The sequence below is a fragment of the Parasteatoda tepidariorum genome, chromosome 8 (assembly GCF_982258835.1).
Source record: "Parasteatoda tepidariorum strain Cologne lab strain chromosome 8, Ptep-v5.0, whole genome shotgun sequence".
Taxonomy (NCBI): domain Eukaryota; kingdom Metazoa; phylum Arthropoda; class Arachnida; order Araneae; family Theridiidae; genus Parasteatoda; species Parasteatoda tepidariorum.
The window spans coordinates 28,654,549-28,660,548 of record NC_141762.1 but is presented as its reverse complement, the minus strand read 5'-3'; positions in this window follow the sequence as shown (position 1 = coordinate 28,660,548).

Genomic DNA, 6,000 nt, shown 5'->3' with positions numbered 1-6,000 from the left:
AATGTAAAGTGAGGTAAGATATGTAAATTATTAGAATTACAAAGTGATTGCCCATGCGAGGAATGAGAGCCAACTTCTCATCAGCCGCTTGTTCCGTGTATATAAGAGACTAAAGATGCTTTGAAAATAGTTTATCGCCTTCTGCCAGCGGTAAACCTTTAATTAGTAGTCAATATATTTCGTCAAGAGAGGAGAGAGCCAGAACAGCTATTAACTGAGTTTGTACAAGGCCGGATTGTCGGCATGCGAGGGGTTGGATTTTCGTACCCAGAAATCATTACCTACTCTCAATCTAATGCCACAACAGCGATGCATGTTTAGAAGAAATGGGCATAGGAGAAACAAACAAGGCAGAAACCTGGCAGGAGGACAGCATGGGATGAATGACATCTCATCCGCACGGCTGTAACGAACCGTACAGCGTCCCTGCGTTAACACAAATTTGGGGCACGACTACAGGTATTTTCTTGCTTATCTCAGGTTGATCGCCGTCTGATGCAACAACTGCGTGCAAGGGTTCATTTGCGCAACATTTCTCTGTCGCTGATTTACAGACGCTTCTGACTTCAATGGTCTCAATACACGGTGTATGGAGTGCCTTACGGCAACCAATAGTTTTCTCCGATAAATTTAGTTAAATTCTTGAGTATAATAATGGAAGAGTACGCGTTAGACCTTACAGAGCGTCTGCTCTCACAGTGGCATATGCAAGTGGCATCCAGTGGCATATGCTATCACGATGCGTGGAACTATTTGGTATAATTGTCGACCACACCAAGCGAAAATCGCGGACAACATCAACAGTGATTGCTAATAAGAGAAATTGTGGAGCTAGAGGTCATTTCCTTTCTCCGATGCATTCCAGGAGCTGTATTTTAGCAGGATAATGCCCATACACACGTTTTAAAAACTGCACAAGCCTTTTTCAAAGCACAACAGGTATAGCTTAATTCTCGGATATGTCGTCCATTGAGCATGCCTGTGATTTCATCATTCGGCGAACCCAGATACAGCTGTTGGGGCACACAGTAAGACTGGACATTGGAGCCATGTCAAAGCTATGTGGAATGCCATTTCCCAAGCTTACATTCAGAGCCTATGTATTCGATGTAGTGCCAAAGCTTGTAAAAACTCTCATCGTCCGGCATGGGGGACACAAATACTAATTTCTTACGTATTTTTAGTTTTTTGTCTTTGATCGTCTATTAAAAACTTTTTATGGAAGGAATAAGAAATGTCTCCTGCATAAATACAGCAATGTTTTGAGTGTTAACGAAAACAGAAGAGTTAATAATTCCATTTAATATAGTATAATTGCTTTCATTTCAATGTTGCTTACAAAATGGGAAATATTATGATAAAATGAACTTTGTTAAAATTTTAGCAATACTTTTTGACTAACAGTTTCCTGCTAGATAAACTGTTTGTTACACTGTTGGATAAAGATAACTTTTTACCTAACAGATAATAGCACAAAACTTTCAAACTTCATATTTCGAAAGAAAATTTTTAAATATGCTACTTAATTAGTGCTGACTATATTTATTTTATGAAACCAAACAAAATATACTTTCTCTGAATAAATACATCTTTTTTGTTGTTGACAGATTTGAATTCTTGATCTTCAAAATATGCAGCCGCAATCTGGAAAATATGGTACCAATTATTTGAAGCGGGGGTGCGGTCGAAATTTGAACCCTTTAATCTTGATTTCCTCTTTCATATATTTTTTTATATCTATTGAGCTTGTATATTTCTTTATATCTATTTTCCTACTTCAGCTATCAATTACAGCTTTTCACGCTCTATCGATAATTTTTTTTTTATTATCACCCATGGTAAACGACCGCTTGTTATAAGATGTTCAGTTCTTTATGTTCTTTGTAAATTTGAATTCATTCTAGAAGGCAAGAGTACTTCTAGATCTAGCATTGGAACAAACTCATCTTAATAGAGAACTTAGTGGGTGAAACTTATGTTCAATTGCTTAACATGAATAAAAAACCTCCCTTGGTTTATCCGACGGCAGGGTCAAGAGTTACGGTAGCTTATCATCTCTCTACCATCAGCACTATTTTTCTTTATCACTGAGGTCAAAGCAATATAAGAACCAACCAGTTATCAGCATTACTCAAATTTTCGTAATCTTAATGCCTAAGCCATTCAGGCTCCTTTAACCCTTTTTGATGGAATTGTGTTGATACTCAATAGGTAATATAACTTAACTTACATCACACTAGAGTGGCACAATGGGCTATTGGCGACGGTCAGGGAAACATCCCTGAGGATGATCCGAAGACATGCCATCGCAAATTTGCTCCTCCGCAGAGGGGATGGCTCCCCCGCTTCAGTAACATGACGATCAGTAACGAGGACCGATACCGTACATACTCGGTCTCCTCGCAGATTGATCAAAGTGGCCACCCACCCTCTCACTGACTGCAGGTAGTGATGCCAGACATCGGTGATCTACAGGGAACCGTATCTTACAATCAGTCCATTGTGGGAACTGATACTCAAGAGGAATAGGTAGTTGAGAAATGCCGTAGGATCGTAAAGGGTTAATTTTATTGACGACGTTGAACGGTTGGTTTGTGTCAAATGTGTGACTCTAAATTTTCTTTTCCTTGGACTTGTAATTTTGAACTGATACCAGAATGCAAAGAAATAGGTGAAAGCATCAAGACAAAATCACTTTCATGGACGATTTCTTTGAGTGACCAAGGAAAAGCACTAGAGCAACAAGTGACCACTTAATTCAAAAGTAAATACACCACCACGTGACAAAAGTGGTGGATTATTTACTTATTAGGCAGTCATTTTAGTTTCGGCAACATTAACTTTGTTAAAATCACAAATTTCTTATCCAAGTATGAATAGTTAAGTTTCATAATATTAAAGAGGCCATAGATGGTTCGGTTCTTTCTTAAAAATAAAGTAAGTTAGATATCACTTTTTCAATTTTGAACATGTGAACATGTGTAAGGAATATTTCAAAGTATCGTCATAAATAATGCCCATAAAAGAGATTAGCAAGAGCTTGCATACAATGGTAAAATACACGATAAAACACGTGGTTTTTACTTTATTGTCCAAAAATACCTTTTTGTAACCTTAGATAACTATACATTCGTTTAATAGACTACTGACCCCTGCCAGTTTTGCGAATTCGAGATGTGCTGTTGCTCCCACACCACACTACCTTACTCACAGTACCTTCATAACAAGTAAAATAAGTTATCCAAAGTTGATAAGCACGGTAGTACACTTGCTACTTTTAGCGGTTTGCTGTAATCGTCGTTAAGCAGTTAAGTTCTATAAAAATAAACATGGAAGATATTTTGAATATTGAAAAGAACACAGAAAATACGACTGAAAGTGCGATGAACAAAATTGCTTATTGGTACAACATTTGCAGGGTGTGCTCAATTAAGGCTTATAAACCTTTGTCAAGTAGAAGAACAGATAGCAAAATAGAGAAGAACATTACAAAGAATACATCCAGGATTACGGCAGGATTCGAACCCGCCACCTCCACGCTTAACAGAGCGTTTGGCGGGTGATACCGCTCGGCCAGGGAGGCCCCAGACGAACAAAAGCAGACTTTGTAATTTTTGTGCATTTAAGAAAGGGTTTAAAAATCTCAATTCGTGTGAATTATTTTGGGTTCCTCCAAATTTCTCTATACATCTCTATTTTGGTTCAAACTTAACTATTAAAGCTTAATAGGTTACGTCACAAACAAATAAATGACAATAAACAAAAATATAAACAATACCTAAGTATCGAAGAAAATAAAGTTTTCAAGTACATAAAACCTTCTTCAGTAATTTGATCACTGGCATGTGCTTGCGCGGTTCTCTTATTCCGACCCACGATCTCACACATGAACCGAGCTTTTCTGACTCTGTCAGCCAAGCATCATACGGACGGGACAATACGGTATTCTTGTATTACGTCTCGTATTAGTATATATGCGTATTGTTCAGTACGTACGCGAACCTGGGGAAGCTCTTCTTTCCCCAATTGCCGATCTTGAAGTGGTTAAGTTGTTGTTGTTGTAGTTCATTTACGTCGCACTAGAGCTGCCCAATGGGCTATTGGCGACGGTCGAGGAAACATTCCTGACAGGGCTCGAAAAAACTCAGAAATTTTACCCGTCCCCGAGGACGGCATGTCCAACAGTGTACCCGTCCTCATTTGAAACTAACCCGTATCTTCTAAATAAATAAAAACATAATTTTCTCCTATTTATTACAATTTTTTTTATATAAATTGCACGGTGAATTAGTAGTTACTAGGATTACAAATACTATGATTACATTATACAGTAATAAGAGAAATACTAGTTTACTAATAGTAACCTAGTATTTATTTTATGAAATAATTTAAATGACTAAAGTCAAGTTATCTGGAATGTCAATTTATCCGAGGGTACTGCGTTTTTTTTAAATGAATCAAATATGACGTTTGCCAGTTCCACAATCAAGCCAATGATTTACAGAGGTTTCTGCACAGAAATCTGAAAGGGGTTTTGCATTTAGGTAGATGTTCATAATTGCGTTTAACGCTTCTTGTTTAAGACCAGTACGTAATGTGTTTTTGTTTTGGTAAGTTCATTGATGAAAAGCCCCTTTCAACCGCTACAGTACTCCCAGACAGAGAAAACATCAATTCCACCATACGCAGTATGTTGCTGTATTTCTAGATTAGAGGGTCATTTTAGAAGTGAGGAGCTAGAGTCTTGTAAGATAAAAAAAATTGAAAATGTATCACGAACATTAACGGGAAAATGGCCGTCCGCGCGGACGTCGGATTCGAGAAATTCGTTATCCGCGGGGAATTTTTGACCGCCGAGGACGGGCGGTTTTTCGAGCCCTGATTCTTGAGGATGATCAGAAGACATGCCAGCACAATTTTGATCCTTTACAGAGGGGATGGCAGCCCTGCTTCGGTAGCCCGACGACCTGCACTCGAAGTCGAGCACTTTACGGTAGAACAGTTTAACGAGGACCCATACCGCACACCCTTCGTCCCTACTCAGACTGATCCAAGTGGTCACCCACCCGCGCACTGACAGCAGCCAGTGATGCTTGACTTCGGTGATCTGCTGGGAACCGTGTCTTAACGATCAGTCCTCTGCGGGACTTGAAGTGGTTAAAGAGGTAATTGTAATTTTCTTTCTCCAAATTTATTTACTTATTAAGCTCATTACTAGGCTACGGCTTATGAGCCCTTATAAATTAATAAATAGGTAACACAAATTCGAGAAGGATATCACTGAAATACAATAAGGCTTACCTCGGCTTTCGAACCCTCTACCTCCACAGCAATTGATTTAACAGCATAACCGCTCAGACAGTGAAGTTCCATTCTTTGGAATTCATTCTTCATTTATTTGAATTCATTCTTTCTTTCAAATTTTGTACTATTGTTTCATTTAGTTAGTTTCTTAGGTAAGGAATTAAGTATTTAAGGGAGCTAAAATAATAATTATCATGATGTTTAAATAGGCTACTTCAAAATCTGTAATATTTTTTGTGGGGATTTTCATGCTTTTATTTTTTTGTGGTGCAGGGCACTTTATACTTTCACATATAAAATAAATTATAAATTGTAAGAAAATGAAAAAGTTATAATTATTAAAATAATATCGAATTTTACAATAGTGGTGTGATACCAAACTTACAACGGCTCGGGGAATAATTAATTAGATTTTTTTAATAAATTCACTAACTCAAAAGTAATTTAAAATATAGAAAAAGTGCGAATTCAGGTAAACCATAAATAAACCCTATAGTTTCAAATGCAGAAAAAAAAATTCAAAATATTAAAGTGTAAACAAACTATCGCAGGATTTATACAGTGGGGAAATTATAATGCAATAATTTGTTTTCATTTTAATATTTGAAAAACTTTTTCAACTTCATTATTTACTCTAGGTTATTAACTTGAATTCAAATTTTTTTAAACTGCAAATTTTAAATTACTAATGGAGGT